The 21635-nt window shown below is 35.1% G+C and overlaps 1 protein-coding gene across 2 annotated transcripts in view; it reads left to right on the top strand.

Annotated features, from left to right (window-relative positions):
- KATNAL2 (katanin catalytic subunit A1 like 2) overlaps positions 1–21635 on the top strand; it is a 130096-nt gene that overhangs the window by 32440 nt on the left and 76021 nt on the right. The gene's annotated exons all lie outside the window — the stretch shown is intronic.

Raw genomic sequence — 21635 nt, 5'->3', positions numbered from 1 at the left:
AAACTCCCAAAGATTATTAGCTACAGGCCCAAGAAATTTTATCTCCAATAACAAATATCATTAACCAAAGCTTCAGATGAATCCTAAACAGATATTTACTATGACCTTCTATTGATAACAATAAGAGATATCTCCCAGAAAGTTCTTTCATATCAAACAGCTTATCTTTCATATCAAAGTAGATGTTTTATAAGCTAAACATTATACAAATCATTTTGCGTTAAAATGCCCAATACATAGAAAAATCCTAAATTGCTTATTGTCGATAACAGAAACATATTCAAAGGGACAAAGGCAAAAATTATTATTCTCAGAGGCCCTTTAAATAATGGGCACAATCTGAAGATGATTCAATACAATCAATTAAAACTAATACAGAATATCCTAATTCCACATTTTTTCATTCTTAAAAAGTATCAATTAAACTTTAGGAAATAACCTTATCAAATTATAGATCACACTTGTTATCATATTCCTTAAAGAAGGAGACCATTATGCATCTAAAAAAACAGTCAATTAACACCATGTAAAAGTAGGCTTCCCTTTAAACCATAACATGCTCTCTGCAGCAAACCTGCAAATTTATCTCCATTTCCTTCCATAGACAAAGTAATGGGGGAAGGAAAGGTGAATTAAATTTTCACCTTTGAAGCCAAATGATCCTTTCTAGTTTCTCCCTCCCCCATTCAACTTCTCTTTATAATTAACTTTTAGGATGCCAAATCCTTCTCAGGATTTAGCCAGCCAGTGTGTTTTCCCAATCCAGATAGCTGGCAAGTTCATTAAAAGATCTGCCTCTTAATTTTTTTTTCTCTCAATGTCCTCTTTCCCTTTGCTACATGCTTTTACTTTATTTTTCTCTCTCAATTACCAATATTATCTCCCCAAAATCACATTCCATCTCTGTCTCCTCTCTGACTGCCCTTCCCAACAGTTCCATCTCTCTCTTTCCAACTGATTCCTTCCTGAAATCATTTAAACTGTCTTACAAATCAATTTTTCTTATCCCATTTCTTTAAATCACCTTCTTTTCTCCTTTCCTTTTCTTCAAAACTTTTAAGATTCACAATACAATGACCAACTCAGTAACTCCATAAAACTCATATACATGGTCAGCAGAGCTGATTAAAGCATAACTTAATAATGTTTACAAATTACCCACTATGTTTCAGAAGGTAATATACTTCATCTAATTAGGAGGTATGTGACTTCTTCCAGTAAGTTACCAGAACTTTGTTTTAATAAGCTATTGTTAAACTGAATCAAATCAAATACAGCTTAAAAAATTTTTTTTTCTTTCAGTAGTCAAGTAAAATTAAAAAGTAAAAGTTAAAAGTAAAGCGAAAGTTAAAATATAAAATAAAAAATATTATACACACACACATACTCATGTATATATATTTTAAACTGGCTCTCAGAAACTTTTTTTAAATGCCTGAGTTTTTTCAAAGCAATTAGCATCAATTTCTTTTATTCTCTGTCTTACCATCTTCACCCTTCTCCCCCTCCCCTCTCCCCTCCCCCCAAGAGCTGCAACTTGAATCAGATAAGATTTTTAATTGCCCTCTTTCTTTTCTTCTAGCTGGCTTTTTGGAAAAACTGCTTTTCTGCCAGTGTTTTAAAGGTAGCCAAGTTTTTCTGTTCCTTTTACTTTCAAATTAGTGCAAACAGGTTATACTTAAGTCCAATAAGAAGTTAACAACCACAAGCAAATTTTTTATGCTCAGCACCTTTGCAACATCAAAATGACCAATTGTCAAATTTCTTAATCATTGTTCTTAAAACTTGACAGAATCCTTAAATCAACAAAACAGACAAGTCATAAGCACTGACCACATAGACACCATGTTTAACACATACAAGCTAGGGGCAAGCTCCTGATACCTCAGGAATGCTGTGAGCAGAGCTTTCAGATCGACAATCTCTCCCTCCCAGAAATTCAAATGGAGCCTTATAAAGAGGCTTTCAAATATCAGTTTGGTGCGTTTTCTGTCTTCACAGAGAATGCCCAGATGTAAAAAATACCGAGAACCAAATTGTGTCCTAAGACACCCAGAGTTTTGCCAAAAATGCGGCACCCAGAACCAAATAGTGCTTTAAAAAAGCACCCAGAATAGATAGCATTACATAGTGCACTATTAATGCTTCCCAGATTATTTACGGTTGGTCAACCTATCTTCTGGGGACCCAATTATGCTAGCAAAACAGAACAGAACAGGAAAAACAGAACTTAATCTCCTGTGGCTGAAATGGAGGGGTCCACAATGAGCCTTGCCACAGCCAAAAACTGCTCTCTCCATGGGCGCTGTGGAACAAGCCAGAGGGCCAGCCTTCTTCAAAGAGCCCAGATCTCAGTGGCCCCGAGGCTCCAGGTGGGGACCTGCTGGTCTCCAGTCTCTACTCCTGCTCTCAGATCTCATATTTCGTGGGGATCCTCTAAAATGTAATGCTGAAGAAACTGAGGCAAGATAGAGAGTAGAAGTTTTTAATATTTTACTAAAGGGAGAGTTTGGACTAGTTGGCTGGGTCGGACTCTTGTCTCAAAGTATCAAGGAGTGGGGCTTCCAGGGATTCTTATAGAGCTCCAGCAATCAGGGAAACAAAAGCAGAGGGAGGATAGAGCACTGGTGAGCGGGAACTTCCAGGAATGGACCATAAATTCAGTTCTGACAGGTTGGGGGTGAAGAAGGATCATAAATTCTGATAAGTTGGGAAGACTAGGAGCCAGGATGTCTGAGGTGGGAGATATGTACACATATTAGAGATAAACCATGTGCAGTTTTTGGCTTTATGGAATGCTAATGGTCAAGGCTCCCAGTGCTAATTATCTCAGTCCTAATAGCCAGGAAGGGGGATTGCCACCAGGGAGACTGAGGTAGAACAATTCAGGGAAACTGAAGCAGAACAAGAAGAGCTAAGTCACTCTTAGTCGATCAACGTACAATGTTAACTGTTTTGTGTACAATGTTCTTTTGGTTCTGTTCACTTTACTTTGCATCAGCTCATAGAAATCTAGGTTTTTCTTTATTTTTATTTTTTAAAATTTATTTTAATAGTATTTTATTTATCTAAATACATGTAAAGATAGTTTTTAACATTCACATTTGCAAAACCTTGTGTTTCAAATTTTTTCTTTCCCTTTCTCTTCCCAAGACAGCGAACAATCTAATATAGGTTAAACATGTATAACTCTTCTAAACATATTTCCATATTTGTCATTCTATACACACACACACACACAAACACCAGACCAAAAGGAAAAAAAAAACAAGCAAACAACAATAACAACAAAAAATGGTGAAAATACTATGCTTTGATCCACATTCAAGATTCATAGTTTTCTCTCTGGATGTTGATGACATTTTCCATCACAAGTCTATTGGAATTATCTTGAATCACCTCATTGTTGAAAAGAGTCCACCACAGTTGATTGTCACATAATCTTGTTGTTACTGTGTACAATGTTCTCTTGGTTCTGCTCACTTCACTTAGCATCAGTTTCAGGCTTCTCTGAAATCATCCTGCTGATTGTTTCTTACAGAACAAAAACATTCCATAACATTCATATACCATAACTTATTCAGCCATTCTCCAACTGATGGGCATCCCCTCAGTTCCCAGTTTCTTGCCACTAGAAAAAGGGCTGCCACAAACATTTTTACACATGTGGGTCCCTTTCCCTTTTGTATGATCTCTTTGAGATACAGACACAGTAATGGCACTGCTGGATCAAAGGGTATGCACAGTTTTATAGTCCTTTGGGTGTCATTCCAAATGGCTCTCCAGAATGGATAGATCATTTAGCAATTCTACCAACAATGCATTAATGTCACAATTGTGTTTCATCCCCTCCAACATTCATCAACTTTTCCTGTCATCTTAGCCAATATGAGAGGTGTGAAGTGGAGTCTCAGAATTGTCTTAATTTGCATTTCTCTAATCAATAGTGATTTAGAGCATTTTTGTCATATAACTAGAAAGGACTTTAATTTCTTCTTCTGAAAATTGTTTATTCATATTGTTGAGGTATGAAAAATGAGGGTTGAGAGATCCCCTGACTATAGGGTGCCCTGGCTGGTCACAGGCTTTGCAAAAGAATTCGCAAACTCAAATGAATACATGTGCAAGGTTTGTGGCAAAAAATGGATTTATTACACTGAAAAGAGAAAATATCTTCATCAGCGGGCAAAATCCTGTTAGGATTATTTGCAAAGGTCTGGGCACAAAGTGTTTAATTATATTGAGCTTCTTTGGCTCGGAGCTGGGGCCAATCTCCAGATGAATTTGTGGGACTAATTTTCAACTCTATAGAGAATAATGATTATACCCCAAGCCAAGATCTCCAATTGAATTGAATGATATTACTTATCTGGGAGTTTCCCTTATGAATAGGAGGGTGAAGTCCTCCCAGAGACCAGGAGGGTTTGAGACCCAGGGCTACCCTTCCCCCAAAAGATTAACGAGGACACAGTTTCAGGGCCTTTCCAACCCTTCCCCTCCAAAGATCAGGGGGACAGTTTACATCAACATCCTTTGACCATTTATTAATTGGGGAATGGTTTATCTTTTTATAAATTTGAGTCAATTTTCTATATATTTTAGAAATAAGGCTTTTATCAGAAACACTGGCTGTAAAAAATTTTCCCCCCAGCTTTCTGATTTCCTTCTAATATTGATTTCTTTGGTTTTGTTTGTGCAAAATCTTTTTAACTTAATGTAATAAAAATTATCCATTTTGTATTTCATAATGTTCTTGAGTTCTTCTTTGTCCATAAATTCTTCCCTTCTCCACAGATCTGACAAGTAAACTGTCCCTTGCTCTCTTTAATTTGATTATCAGGTTTTTGTGAAATCATCTTCTTCATAGTTTCTTATATCACAGTAATATAACATTATATTCATATACTGTGATGACCGCATACTTATAATCAGCCGGAGTCAGGAATTCAGGTTAAAGGAAAAACCTTCAATCTTTTTTCTCAGTAGAGGTGAAGAAGGATTGCAATAGCAATATGGGCAGCTGCGACAGGAAGCCAGCTAGCAGAGGCGAAGGGGGGTAGCGATAGCAATGTGAGCAGCCGTGACAAATCGCCAGCCAGCAGCCTTTCTTTCCCCTTCCCTTTCTACTCCCCTGCCTCCACCCACCAAAATTGTCATTTCCTATACAACACATCAGGACTTGCACAAAGAGTGTGTGTGGGGGGGGATTTCTCCAAGAATATATATTAATAGAGTATGGTCCAGTTACTATTTAGCCTCACATGCTTGGGACCTCAGTGCATCAATGCAAGCCTCAGCCCATTACAATATACCACAACTTGTTCAGCTATTCTTCGATTGATAGGCATCCCTTCAATTTCCAAATATTTTTTGCCACCAGAAAAAGAGCTGGTATAAATATTTTTGTACAGATAGTCTCTCCTCCTTTTTTTTTTCTCTTTGGGATACAGACCTAGTAGTGGCATTGTATATGAAATGTATTCTTTACTCTTTATATCACCGTCATTTAATTTTGCTTTTGTTTTTAATTGTCTTAGAAATACAAAATGGAATTTTTCTAATACTGTATTTATATTTCTCCATAAATTAACATTCACATATATGAGTGAATCAGCCATAATTGCATATTTTAATTCCTTGGATAATGACAATAATCTGAAGAAGAAAGTTCATTGGTTTTGAATGTACTCTTTGAAAGCTATAATCATAAAAATGTTTTTTTTTTTTTGTTTTTTCATTTGTTTTTTTAAGTTTCCCTTTATGGAATACTGTGCTCCTGTGCACATTTGGCTAACTATGCTATTGTATTTAATGTAATCAAGAATTGTAAATTCTTTGCAAGAATTGTAAATACTTCTTCTTTCGATAGTGGTAATGTTTTTTTAGATTGTTTTCAAAATCTATAAGGATTCCTGAAAGAAAGGAAGAAAGAATTATGGAGAAAACATTAGAACTGGTGGGCAGATACTTTGAAGTTTCTAAGTGAATATTAGATTCAGGGACTACAAAATAGAACTACAATAAAAACAGTCAAAAAGAACAGATGTATCCTTTTTAACTATATGTTTTTGAGATGGAAAGCTTAATGTAAAAATTGGAATGTATTATAGAAATTGAAATAAGCTATTGCAAGTTAATCTCCATTGTACCCATAAAAAAGGAAATTAAAAACACTAATGCTATGTGCATCGTACATGCAGAAGGTTTTCCTACAACTCTCTTCTAAGTGTAAAAGTGGGAATGATATTCAATGCTTCCTTTTTCCTCTGTCTCTGGTATCATAGGATTCAATTTTGAATCTCATAATAGAAAAACTTACTACACAATAGCTCACAAAGGAAATAAATGACAAAGAAGCCCAGATCATTGAAAATAGGGACAGATGAGATGCTCAGATCAAACACTCAATACCAAGCTTCTCCCTGGGTACGAACAAATTAATTGAACATCTAATTATACCTATGTGCCCAGACACTTATGCTCTTATAATTGATCTTAATTTGTTTATTTTTCAGGTCACAGAAGTTTTCTGTAAAAATTTAAATTTCATTGGTATATTACCACAAACATTTACTGCCTTGAGAAGTAAATATGTAAGGTTCATTAGAACTTGAATACATCTTTCTTTAACCAGTATATATTTGGAAAACCAAGTTTTTGGCTCCAAGTAATAAGAGCCACTAGGATAAGGAACTGATATATTTGGTAGAGAGAGATTGGATTGTATATTTCCTTATGATTATCTATTTTCTAGTGTTAAGTTCTGGGTTTCCATCAAACTTGTCTAAAAGTAAAAATCACATTATTATTTCAAGGCCTAGAGGCTCCTATTACAAGCTGTTTCACAGTCTGCCATAATAAGAAAACCAGTTTTGAAATGGCCTTGTTACCAAGCTGACAGAATCCTGAATCACTGGACCAAGCAGCTCCTGTCCATGGATCATCTCCTGTAGAGACAATAAAAGCAGTTTGGGAAGCTTTGAGGTTCCAGGGGAAAGAAGCTTATGAAAGAGGTAGGGACATTGACAGTTCAGGCAAGGAGAATGGACACTTCTGAAAGATTTATAAAAGCTGTTTTCTTAGGGGAAAATTTCATATTCACCCTTCTTAAGATGAAAAGATTAAATACTCTGGAATTAGATCTCAGTGTTCTTTATTCTTGTTCTTTGTTTTATTCTGCTTAACAATGAGTCAGCAGTACAGCTTTTTCAATCATAATAATGAGATACATATGTAAGAAAATGTCACATAATTTTAACATACCCCGGGGCATTATAAAAATGGCTTGAGGGGAAATCTTCTCAAGGTGGTGGAGTGAATGGCACTACTTCTTTCACACACCCGCTGTAGCAAGAATGAAAGAGCACCACCAGACCAGGTTAATGATCAAGAAATACAAGAAGAAATCACAGTTAATTGCATCTTTCTAGCCCCTGCCTATATATGGAACTAGCCAAAAGCATGTTGATTCTAGGGAATAGATCTAGCCAGAAAAAGTCCAGTTCTTGGTCCTGGGCAAACCAGGAAAGTCCAGAGTCTGCATCTAAGTACCCAGGAGGTGACAAAGATACAGGAGAACAAAACATATTGTCTCTTGGATCTCTGGAAACCTGCAGCTGTGCAACTGATGCCTCTTTTGATCAGTAGGCTTTGAAGCTCGGACCAAGAAGGTCCTGAACACTCTGTCCCTGGATCAGCCTAGCATAGATTGCTGGCTTGAGAGACCTCTGAGATCCTAGTCACAAATGTCATAGTCACAACCCAGAGCTTCCTAGTCAAAGAAAAAAGATGTGGTGGCAAAAGTCAAATAATAAAGGTTTCTAATAGAGAATAATTTTCCAGGCAGGGAAAGAATAGACTTCTAATAAAATAGTGGTCCTCTAAGCTTTCCTGATAAAACTGATCAGTTACTTTGAAATCTAAGCAGAGGAGTCCAGAGAAACACCACTCCCCAAAAAGGAAATACTTTTGAGACATTGAAAGGGATGATTGGATAATGAAAGGTTTGCACTGTAATAGTAGGGGAAAAAAACAAGGGTCCTGATGGATCAAAGAGGGAATAAATAAAAGAGAAAACTTGGTATTGCTTTTGGTGTGTTTTGATGATCTGAAGAAAAGAAAAAAACTGGGAAGAAAATGGAATAAACTAGAGAAAATGAAGGAAGGGATGAATCTTTAAATAGCTTGAGTTTGCATATGTGTGTATGTGAGAATAAAAGGAAGGAATCTGTGAATGGAGACTGGACAAGGGGAAGAGAATTGGGTAGTGGAAGCAGAAGCAATTTCATATTTGTATGATAGAGAGATTTCTTATACCACTAATATGATAAACTGCCCCATAAAAGAGAAGATTAAAAAATCATAACAATATAACATTTATAAGAAATATATTTGAAATAAAACAATTAGGGTTTGGAGTAACATCTATTATGTTTCAGCTGAACTCAGAACAGCAGGACTAGCCATCATGATCTCAGACAAGACTATTAAAAATACATTTGATTAAAAGTGATAAATAGGGAAAATGCATTATTCATTTAATAATTTACAGACAATTATTTAATAATATATACATATGCATCAAATGATGTAACATTAAATACTCAAAGGAAAAGTTAATTTTTATAGAAAAAATAATAAAATTGTAATAGTTGAGAATAACAATGCATCCCTTTCATGCAATAAAATATAAACAAAAGAAAAGTTTAAAATCTGAATAGAATTTTAGAAAAAATATAAATGCAAATATATATATAAAACAGAGAACAATGATGAGATGGGTATAAGAAAGGGGTAGCACATTATTAGCTTTGCATGGCATCTTTACAAAAATAAACCATACATAAAAATCTCACAAATGCAAAGAAGCAGAAATATTAAATCCATCTTTTACTGACCATTATGAAATAAATTATATTCAATAAAAAGCCTTTGAAGAAAGAATTAAGAAATAACCAAAGACTCAATAACTTACTCCTCAATAATTGGCAGATCAGACAAATCAAAGAAACAATAGATAATAGCATTTTTTAAAATGACTAGAGAAAAACAGCATACCCACACTCTTGAGTTGTAGCCCACATAGTCCAGAGGGAATACATTATCTCAAAACACTCTTATCAGTGGGAGAGAAGAAATAATTTAAAGAGTTGAAGATATAATTTTTTAAAAAAGATTAGAAAAAGCAACAAAAATGTAAAAAACCCAATTAAATACCAAAATAGGAACTCTGAAAATTCAAGAATAGATTAATGAAATTGAAAGTCAAAAATCCCAATGAGTTGATCATTCAAATTAGGAACTCTTTTTTTTTTTGGAGGAAAAAATAGATAATTCACTAAGTCATCTGATTTTTTTAAAAAAAGGGCATAAGACCTCTTTGTAGTGGCCAGAAACTGGAAACTGAGTAGATGCCCATCAATTGGAGAATGGCTGAATAAATTGTGGTATATGAATATTATGAAATATTATTGTTCAGTAAGAAATGACCAACAGCATGATTTCAGAAAGGCCTGGAGAGATTTACATGAGCTGATGCTGAGTGAAATGATCAGGACCAGGAGATCATCATATACTTCAATAACAATACTATATGATGATCAATTCTGATGGACCTGGCCATTTTCAGCAATGAGATGAACTAAATCAGTTCCAGTGGAGCAGTAAAGAACTGAACCAGCTATACCAGTGAAAGAACTCTGGGAGATGACTAAGAACCATTACATAGAATTCCCAATCCCTCTATTTTTGCCCGCCTGCATTTTTGATTTTTTTCACAGGTTAATTGTACAATATTTCAGAGTCTGATTCTTTCTGTACAGCAAAATAACGGTTTGGACATGTATATTTATTTGGTATTTAATTTATACTTTAACATATTTATCATGTATTGGTCATCCTGTCATCTAGGGGAGGGAGTGGGAGAAGGAGGGGGAAAAATTGGGACAAAAGAGTTGCCAGTTGTCAATGCTGTAAAATTATCCATGTATATAACTTGTAAATAAGAAGCTATTAAAAATTTAAAAAAGAAGGGCATAAGAGAAGAAAGCCAAAGTACAATTATTAAAAATGACAACTTAGCTAAATATCTACAAAATTTAAAATGCCCACAGTAACAACAGAACAAGATGTAGAGAATTTAAATAACCTTGTCTCAGAAAAAGAAATTTAACAAGATGTAAATTAACTCTTAAAGAAAAAATATCAGGACTAAAGAAATTTACACCTGCATTCTAGCAAACATTCAAAGACCAGTGAACTACCTGCAAAAATAGGAAAAGAAGAAATCCTTTCAAATTTCTTATATGGTGCAGTTATGATCCTGAAAGAGGAGAGAAAAACAGAAAACTACAAACCAGTAGTAGAAAACTACAACACAAAAGTTTTAGATAAAATATTAACAAAAAAAAGTTACAGTAGTACATCAAAATAATGTACCAGATTGAATTTATACCAGGAATGAAAGGTTGATTTAATATTTGGAAAACCATAAATATAATAAACTATAGTAATACCTCAAATAAAAAGACATGCTTATAATATGCAGAAAACATGTTTAACAAAATAAAATATTTATTTTGAGAACACTAAAAAGCACAGGAATAAGTGGAACTTTTAATAATATGATAAATGTTATCAGAAAAACAAAATAATGGAGATAAAGCTCTTTCCAATAAAATTACTTCTTCAAAAATGACAGGATATCAAATAAATTCCCACAAGTCATTAGCCTTCCTATATATTACAAACAAAACCCAAGAGGAAGAATGAAATTTTCTTCAAAATAACTTCTTCCCCCCCCTTTTTTATTATTATAGCTTTTTATTTACAAGATATATGCATAGGTAATTTTTCAGCATTGACAGTTGCAAATCCTTTTGTTCTAACTTTTCCCCTCCTTCCCCCCACTCTTTCCCCCAGATGTCAGGTTGACCAATACATGTTAAATATGTTAAAGAATAAATTAAATACCAAATAAGTATACATGCCCAAACCATTATTTTGCTGTACAAAAAGAATCGGACTCTGAAATATTGTACAATTAGCCTGTGAAGGAAATCAAAAATGCAGGCTGGCAAAAATAGAGGGATTGGGAATTCTATGTAATGGTTCTTAGTCATCTCCCAGAGTTCTTACCCTGAGTGTAGCTGGTTCAGTTCATTACTGTTCTGTTGGAAATGATTTTGTTCATCTCATTGTTGAAGAGAGCCACATCCATCAGAATTGATCTTCATATAGTATCGTTGTTGAGATATATAATGATCTCCTGGTTCTGTTCGTTTCACTCAGCATCAGTTCATGTAAGTCTCTCCAGGCCTTTCTGAAATCCTCCTGCTGGTCATTTCTTACAGAACAATAATATTCCATAACATTCATATAACACAATTTACCCAGCCATTCTCCAATTGATGGGCATCCATTCAATTTCCAGTTTCTGGCCACTACAAAGAGGGCTGCTACAAACATTTTGGCACATACAGGTCCCTTTCCCTTCTTTAGTATTTCTTTGGGGGATAAGCCCAGTAGAAACACTGCTGGATCAAAGGGTAGCACAGTTTGATAACTTTTTGAGCATAGTTCCCAATTGCTCTCCAGAATGGCTGGATGTGTTCACAATTCCACCAACAATGCATCAGTGTCCCAGTTTTCCCACATCACCCCTCCAACATTCCACATTATCTTTCCCTGTCATTCTAGCCAATCTGACAGGTATGTAGTGCTATCTCAGAGTTGTTTTAATTTGCATTTCTCGGATTAATAATGACTTGGAGCATCTTTTCATATGGCTAGAAATAGTTTCAATTTCTTTGTCTGAGAATTGTTTGTTCATATCCTTTGACCATTTATCAATTGGAAAATGGTTTGATTTCTTATAAATTAGAGTCAATTCTCTATATGTTTTGGAAAAGAGGCCTTTATCAGAACCTTTGATTGTAAAAAATGTTTTCCCAGTTTATTGTTTCGCTTCTAATCTTGTTTGCATTAGTTTTGTTTGTACAAAAACTTTTCAATTTGATATAATCAAATTTTTCTATTTTGTGGTCATTAGTGATCTCTAGTTCTTCTTTGGTCATAAATTCCTTCCTCTTCCACAGGTCTGAGAGATAAACTATCCTATGTTCCTCTAATTTATTTATAATCTCATTCTTTATGCCTAGGTCATGAACCCATTTTGACCTTATCTTGGTGTACTTTGTTAAGTGTGGGTCAATGCCTACTTTCTGCCATACTAATTTCCAAATTTCCCAGCAGTTTTTGTCAAACAGTGAGTTCTTATCTCCAAAGCTGGGGCCTTTGGGTTTGTCAAATACTAGATTATTAAAGTTAGTGGCTGTTTTGTCCTTTGAACCTAACTTATTCCACTGATCAACTAGTCTATTTCTTAGCCAATACCTTTTGGGTAACCACTGCTTTATAATATAATTTTAGATCTAGTATAGCTAGGCCACCTTCATTTGATCAAAATAACTAACTTCTAAAAGAATTATAAAATATTTCTAAAATAATTAGTAGTTCAGCTACCAAGACATGAACAGTAGTTTTATCAATACAATCATACATCTTTTATAGAAATAGATAGTTTTAAATAATGCTATACAATATAAATATATAAATATGTATACATATATATTGGATTTAACATATTTTAACATGTTTAACATATATTAGATTACTTACCATCTTGGGGGGGAGGCGTGGAAAGGAGGGGAAAATTTGGAACACAAGGTTTGGCAGGGGTCAATGTTGAAAAATTATCCAGTTTTTTTGAATATGTTTTGAAAATAAAAAGCATTAATAAAAAATAAACAATGCCATAAATTGCTCATTGTTGAAAAGTATCAAGATAATAAAAATGGCAATGCTGCCTAAATTGATTTATTGATTCAGTACTCTACCAATCAATATATCAAAGATTATGTAGAGCTAGAAAAAAAGTTTATCTACAAAAACAAAATGTTAGGAATCTTATGGAAAAAAATAAAGTGGAATCATAGGGGGCTTAACAATACTGAATTTCAGACTATACTGTAAAGAAGCAATAAAAAGGTGATTGGGGGACATTTTAGGTATACCGCATAACAAAACAGTGATCTCGTAGCACTTGTTTGATAAAACCCAAAGACTTCAAAGGTTGAGCCCAAAACACACCATTTGCAAAAAACTGCTAGGAAAACTATGGCAGAAATTCTGGACAATTTTTTTTGCACAAATAAAAACCATATAGTTCAAATTAGGAGAGAAATATTTAATTTTGGGGGAAAACCCTTTGCAACAAGTTTCTCAGATATATACTTATTCACACATAGCCTCCGATTGCATAGCATACTATGCAGGATTGTTGTGAGATAATATTTGTAGAGTGTGTATGTAGCATAGTGCTTACCAAATGTTTCTTTCCTTTTTCCTCTTCCCCTATTATTCTAAATTACTTTCCAGAATAGTTGGACCAATTTATGATCCTTAAATGTTGGATGTTAGAGTATGCTTGTCTTTCTATCATCTCTCTAACAATAAACTATTTCTAACTTTTGTTACCTGTTAGTTCATTATTTAATTTATTGAGGTTTTTTTTTTTTACTATTTGCTTGTTTTTTACTATTGTGTTTTACTATTGTGACATGCAACAGTCTTTCATATAGTTAACAGTTTGCAATCCTTGTTTTGAAAAGTATTTGTTTATATACTTTGACCACTAATCCATTGGAGAAATGACTCTTGGTCTTAGTTGTTTATGCTAGTTCCCTAAATCGCTGCTGCTGTTATTGAATCAGTTCAGTCATATTCAATTCTTTGTGGATCTCATTTTTATTATAGTAGGATAAATGCAAAGTTAAAAATATCTCTGAGGTTTTATTTCTTGTCAAGTAAATTGACAAAAATGACACAAGGCAGAATAGTCAACATTAGTTGAGCTTTAGGAAAAAAAGGCATGCTTACATGCTCTTAAGGGATTTGTGAATTCAGCCAGTTATGATGTAATTTTTTTTTTTTTGTCAAAGATAGAAAGAAAGGTCCCAAAATTCTTACCAACATTTTGTGATAACAAAAAACTAGAAATAGAAACCTTGCGATCAGAAATGACTTAACAAATTGTGGTATATGATACAGTATATTCTTCTACCAGAAAAAAAGATGGATATGAGAAATATGGGAAGACATATATAGGGGAAGAACAAAGGCATAAAACCAGTAAATACACATAATAAAGACAATCTTGTAAATAAAAATAATACTTAAATTGAGATTAGATACATGATCAATTTTGGTCCTAGATAATAGATAAAGAAATATACCTCTATCTTCTTGATAGAAACAGGCACAGGCAATGTGATAGCACATTGATTAGTGACCTTTTTTCAACAAGTCATTTATTGAATTATTGTGCCAGAAAAGCAAATCAATGTGCTATTTGGGATGGAAGTTAACAAAAATACGGATAATATATTGGAGGAGATCATAGTCTAGATAGGGAGGTAAACCACATGCATAAATGACAGTAAAACCAAGCAGAAGGTGTTAAGTGCCAGAAGATAGGTGTGAGAAAAGTACTTTAGAAATTCAGAGGAAGAAGAGATTACTTATATCTGATAATATCAGGAGAGATTTCAGGGCGGCTGTGATATCAGAATCGAATCTTGAAAGGCAGGCTGGATTTTTATAGGGAGAGCCAAGGCACAGAGAAGTTGGTCATTTAGATAATGGCTATCAAATTTGTTCTTCCTGATTCTTCTTCTTCAATTTTTGGTCATTAAAAAAATTATGGGCTCGGATCTGTAATGGACATGGTCCTTCCTTATGGTATAAGAAGATTTTAAGTTGTAAATAATTTAAGGAACTGGCGGCATCAAAATATTGAAATAATTTCATGAAAAAGCATTCTCCTCAAATTACACTAGATGGCACTATAAGTGAAGCAAATCAAAATTTCAAGGCATTAAGTGATAGAAATATACAGCAAATGCTAATTCATTGAATTTAAAATTTCCTTCTAGTTTATGTGAATAAGGGATTCCTATAGTGTGGGCTGTGCCACATAGTTGTATAACCAATCTACAATACAGTAAAAATAAATGTTTAAGACAAGCATTGCAAATGGGCAACTTCGTCTCAGGAATGGCTATGAGGAAGAGAGTAGGCTGGATTACATTTGGCTGATTGCATAGTGCTTTAATTATTCCAAACATTTTTAACACACTTTGCTGGTGTTGCTATGTGACTGAGAATTTTGGAAAACCAGTCGCCAAAGAATTAAAGTTGTGGTTGACTAGGGATCTGTGGAGACATATGGGATGCAGCATATTTTCAAATCTACACAAAAGAAATAATATAAGGAATATCACTCAGGAAATATATGAGTGCAAAGGCAGATGGCCTTGCTATGTAGCAAGAACAAGAGATAACATGTAATAGGCCCCAAAGTTGCAGTGGTGCCCCCCGAATGCAAAAAGACTTAAAGAAAGGCTTCTAGTACACTGAGTAGCTCCTCTAGAAAGTGGATAAGAAACAAAAAAGTATGAGAAGGAAGTACAAATAGAGGAAATATCCACATCTATGAGAAAATAGATCCATTTTCTATTGAACAAATCTTTATTGAGTCCTCATGTTTTCAAGACGTTAAGCATCTAGGGGATGCAAAAGTAAATAAAATTCTGGTTCTCTTGGAATTTGAAGTCTGGAAAGAGATGTCATCATCTATAATAAGATCAGTTAAAACTGTATGGTTTATATATTTCAAAATTGTTTAGTCATAGACCTAGAAAATACAGATGATAGAATCCCTGATCTCAAGTAGCTTCGAATTTAATTGAAAAGAGAAGACTAACATATATGAAGCAACTTGTCAAATATCCCATTGTAGTTGAGAGAAGAAGGAAATCAATATGAATTGGTATAGTAAGGAAATGTTGGTTGAATAAATGATATCCAAACACTTCAGGTGATATTATTTTGTATGTGTGTGTGTGTGTGTGTGTGTGTGTGTGTGTGTTTATTTTAAGTAACCAATTAAGGTAATTTTATAGAACAAGGATTTAAATGAGTGGTTGTGGGCTAAATGGACTGCTAGAAATCACTTAGCTGAACAGTGCTATAAACATTCATTACAAAAGAATGTTCATTCTGTTAAAATTACTTTTTCCAAAGTTTTATCATCTCAAAAATTTTTTAGGGTCCATTAATTTTTTTTGCTATGTTATAAATTGGTCTCCTCTTAGATAGTGTATGAATCAATTCATTGAAGTTCCATAGCCAGTATTCTTTGGAATTAAATGATTAATTCAATGAGAAAATAGCAAAGAAAAATACTACAACATTTAGAGATTCTTAATTGTAAGGAACTTTTGTCTTTGAATCACTAGCACAGTGATTAGTGATTAGCACAGTACAGTTAATAAATGCTAGCTGAATAGTCAAGTTCTTATCTAAGGCAGATAAGCTGAAGTCCGGGATAGGTACACAGATTTCTTAGTCTAAGGACCATCTGGGAAAGGTCCCCAGCCTGGACTAGAGAGCACATACCTAACATATTGTTCTTCTACTCTCTAGCTCATGTTTACTGTAGTACTAGTTTTCTAGCATCAGGTGGACAGCATATTTGTTTTTATTATGAACCTATCTATCTTTATAGAATGTAAGCAAATATTTTGGGAACAAGGAATGCCTTCACTTTTATCTTTGTATCCCAGGTGCCTAGCATAGTGTTATGAAGCAGAAATTTAATAAATGCTCCTTAATATTTATGTGTGTGAGATATATTAATATATCAAAGCACATATACTATATATAAATATGTAGATAGATGATTATACATGTAATATTTGGGTCCCTAATACACATTTGAGATTCAAAAGATAAGACCATTAATTACTTTTGTTATCAGAAAAACTAAATTAATTAATGAACCAAGACAAATTGACACAATAAGTGGGTTTTCTGGAATGGAAAATAATAGGGGAGTTCCCCTCCCAGCATCAAAATGGAAAGCAATATTTTTTCTGTTTGTTTTTTTCCTCCTGAGACAATTGGGGTTAAGTGACTTGCCCAGGGTCACACAGCTAGAAAGTGTTAAGTGTCTGAACTCAAGTCCTCCTGACTTCAGGGCTGGTGCTCTATCCTCTGTGCCACCTAGCTGCTCCAGTATTTTTTCTGTTTAACCCTTGAAAATGTCATTTACAGATGAGGAAGGATGGGGTATAATATGTGCTACAGCCTTGAAAAAAGAAGAAATTAAATGAATTGAAAAGGAAATGGGATTAATATACTAGGGCAGGTAGAAACCAGATGCATCTAAATTAACTTTGGAAGAATACCTTGGAGGCGTGCCAGAAATGGGTTAAGGTGGCATAGAGTGCTCAAATCCTGCTTATAATAGAATGTATAATGCAAAAAAAATTAATCCCCAGCCATGTCAAATATTTGTACTCAAAAGTTTGTGTCTTAATAGGGAAAGATCTCAGGCAGCTCTGAGAAATGGAGCAGGATTATCTGGGAAGGCTTTAAGCAGCCAGTGAATTGGTTTGATTCCTTTAACTTCTGGACAGTTATTGATCACCTCAGTTCAAATACAAATGGGACCAGGAATCCTGATTGTAAAAAAAAATGTCCAATGAGATCTTCAAGGAAAAAATCAGTAAATAGCCACAAATGTTTTTGGAGATGTGTCATCAGCAAAGGGTTCATATGAAGTAGAGGAGGGAAGGGGGAATGTCCCCTAGCTGTCCCCACTTTCTGACTGTATCTTGTTTGTAGTCGATGTAATATTTCAGAAAGGGGATCTGGTTAAGGGAAAGAATTCTCCCTTTGACCTCCCCTCACTAGGAGCTGAAGATGTTTCCTTTAATTATATATGCCTATATGATATAATATATGCCTATATAATCGCTATGAGGAACCCCAGTCCTTTGCAGCTACTTTGGAACTTAGATCTTTTCATAGAAGATGACTAAATCCAATTTTATTATCAAAAGTAATAGATATTTGTTATAGACTTATTTTAACTCAAGGCTTCTTGTAAAAGGTAGAAGAATTTTAGCTGAAGCAAACCAGGGAGCCTGGAAACAGAGATATAGAGGAGGGAATTCCTTGTGTGGGAGAGAACTAGTCAAAATCGGCAAAATTGAGAAAGAGAGTCTCTGTGTCAGCAAAGAGAAGGCACAGAGGATGTGGTGGGAAGTAAGGTGTAAGAATGTCGGCGTGGGGGGAGGGAGCCAGGTTAGGAAAGGCTTTGAATGCCAAATGGAGTGTTTAATATTGGAATCTGGAGGAAATGGGGAACTACTGGGGCTTATTGAAGGGGGGCCGGGGAAAGCATGGTCAAATTAACTTGACAGCTGAGTGGAGAAGGGACTGTAGTGGGGAGAGACCAGCCAATAGGTTTTTGCAATAGTTCAGTGATGAGGATCTGGATCAGGCAGGCGGCAACATCAGAGAGAAATACAAGAGATCCTGTGAAAGTCAAAGTGACAGAATTTGACAACAGATTGGGTGTGGCAGGAGAACTTGTGAGTCATCCAAGGTGACGCCTAAATTATGCATCTGGAGGACTGGGAGGATGGCGTACCCTCGACTATAGTAAGAAAGAACATGAGCTTTGGAATTAAGGAAACTGAGTTCAAGCTCCTACTCTGATATTGTTACCACATTTGTGATTGAAAACACTTAGACTTCAGTTTGCTCATCTGTTAAAATTTTAGACTGCTATTTCCCCTGAGCTTCAGACCCCCATCATCAGTGACCTAGGAGATATTTCAAGTTGGAAGTGCCATGGGCATCACAAATGCCGTGTGTCCAAAGAACTAATATTTTGTCTCTCAAACCCACTCTTCTTCTTAATTTCTCTATTACTTTGGAGAGTATAATTCTCCTTCCATTTTATCTGGGGCCAGACTTCTCTTTGCTGCAGACTTCTCCCAAATCATTTTTTTTTTCAACATGGGATTTTCCTAGTAGTTGTACAGATGTCCTCTTCCATCTTATGCCAGCAAATAAAGGACTTGGAAGTATGTCCATGAGGGAGGGGACCTAGAGACAGGGGCCAGAATTGTACAAACACTATACTGTCTTTGTTAGGAATAATGGTAGGGAAAAATATTACATGTTGGGCTCTTAATTGAATTGCTGTATTCTCATAATTTTATTTTCAATTTGACTGAGATTTGGTGCAACAATTTATCAATGATAGGTATGAATCAGTTATACTTAAGGTATTTTCATTATTAAATGTGCCTATTGCATTCCTGATAATCTGTATTTCAAAGTGAGCTTGAATCAATTGTTTGTACCTATATAATTATGTATGCAAGGGAAAGGAACTGGATAGTATGAGCCCAGCCGGTGACACATGCAGAGATACCCCTGATTAATTTCAATCTTAGAAGTGCTTTGCCTCCAACCAGCCAGAGACCTCACTACCTTTGTATTTTAAGTTGGAGCCCACTTTCCCAGGGGCTTGGTGTGTGCAAGGACAGAGTATGCCCTTAGTTTGGGACAGTATGTTGTACCAGTCTTTTTACCATACTTTTTTTTTTTTTAAAGTAAATACCCTTTCTAAAAGCTAATTGATATTTACTCGCTAACTGATAACTGGGAAAACTCAACTCAGAAGGAGCCTCAGGAGTTACCTAATAGAGGGCTGAGACACATTAGCAATCATAACTTCTGGGGACCCCAACTAGAGTGTGTGTGTGGGGGAGAAAGACACACAAAATGGGAGAGAGAGACAGATAGACAGACAGACAGAGAGACAGAGACAGACAGAGGAAGGGAGATGCAGAGGGAGAGGGAGGAGAAGGAGGGAGAAGGAAGAAAGGGAGGAAAGGGAAAAGAGGGAGAGGAGAAGGAGAAAGGGAGAGAGAGAGAAGGAAAAAGGGAGAGGAAGGGGAGAAGGAGAAGAAAAGAGAAGGGGAGGGAAAGAGAGAAAAAGAGAGAGAGGGAGGGAGAGATTGAGACAAAGACACAGAAACAGAGATTCATGCATCACTCATCATTTTTTTCTGGCTACAAGTCCCTTTTATGTGTTCTCTCATCCCATTAGAATATAAATTCTTTGAGGGCAGGAACTATTTCTTTTTTTAAAATTTGAATTCTCAGTACTTAACCAAATGCTCAATACCTAGTAAGTGCATATGAAATTCTTATTCATTCATTCATTCATTTAGAATCAGCTGAGTTTAACACTTGGTTAGGCAAAATAATTAGTTAAAATGGGAAGCTTTCAGGTGGCACATACTTCCTTTGAGTGAATTTCTTCCTGGTGGACAAGTCAAGGTGTAAATTGACCTGGAAGAAAACTTTCTGTCCCCAAGCAGTTGTACTTCAAATGAACCTCCTTTATTTTCTGTTTCCATCCTGTGTGCCCTGGACACAAAAATTGTCCCTGTGGCTCTGCTTGTGTTGCTCTAGCCCATCTTTGTGGTAGCAATGATATAAAAAGACCACGTGTATGGTACACTAGTTTAATTTTTGTATTTTTTAGCTTTCTTTTCTAGTCCCTAATAAATGCTTTGGGGATTTGGAGGTGAGTCTGGTTGCTCATTCCACTATCACGATCCCAATAAGTGTTGGCAAACTTAGGCCCGCCCCTCAAAAAAGTTTAATTACAATTTATAAAGGATTAGAGAAGATCTATGATTTGAGTATTGTATTAAGTGACTTTGTTTTTATTCTATTGCAAAGATGTGAGGGCATAGTGATTTTTCAGTATACTGGAATTTACACATCCAAACCAGTGCTGATCCTTTCACAATTAGTTATTTTGAGGAGGTATTGCTCATATTTTGAAACCTCTTTTTTTTGTGAATTATCTGAGACACTTTTTTTTTTTTGAGTAGGCTGGATAGTGGTGAATCTTTAATCTCTGAAGGTGTGTTTATTTGCTTTTTGGACAATCTCCATCTTGGAGCCAAGTATGATGGATAAGAGTGGTGATTGAAGTAGGGATAGCAATGAAGCATGGTTATAGAGTAGCAAAACTCAGTTCAAAACTTTAAGACTGATTATAAAATTAGACCACTTGAAAAAAGATTCAGGAGACAGGATGGTCAAATGGAAAGAAACTTAGATTTGGAGTCAGAGGACATGGATTTGAATTCTGCCTATGCTATTTATTAGCCATGTCATTTGGGGGCCTCGTTTTCCTCACTATAAAATGAGATGATTGACCTAGATCAGTTTCTTAGACTATGTATCATGACCCCATATGTGGTCACATAGCTAAATGTTGGGATCACAAAATTATGAATTGTTATCAGTAAATGTTTGATTTGCAAATCTACTTTAAATACCTATATACCCACCTGAGATCATGTAAAAATATCCCAAGTGAAAAGGAGTGTGAGTGAAAAAAGCTTAAGAAGCCTCGGTCTAAATTAAGGGATCTTCTTTGTGAATGTTATGGAACCTCTCTGCAATCTGGTGAAGCCTGTTGACCCTGCATCAGAATGTTTTTAAATGGGCAAATAAAGAGTGGTTACAAAGAGAACCAATTACTGAACTATTATCTTGAAATTCAGTTGTGAAAATATTACAAAACTAAATTCAGAGGGCTCATGATATCTATCAAGTGACCCCTTGAAATCCATGGAACCTAGGTTAACCCCCCTTGTACTAAATGTAAATGTGCCTTAACTTGTGAATAA

This window comes from Antechinus flavipes, chromosome 1 (genome assembly GCF_016432865.1).
Source record: "Antechinus flavipes isolate AdamAnt ecotype Samford, QLD, Australia chromosome 1, AdamAnt_v2, whole genome shotgun sequence".
Taxonomy (NCBI): Eukaryota; Metazoa; Chordata; class Mammalia; order Dasyuromorphia; family Dasyuridae; genus Antechinus; species Antechinus flavipes.
This window is presented reverse-complemented; position numbering and strand designations above follow the sequence as displayed.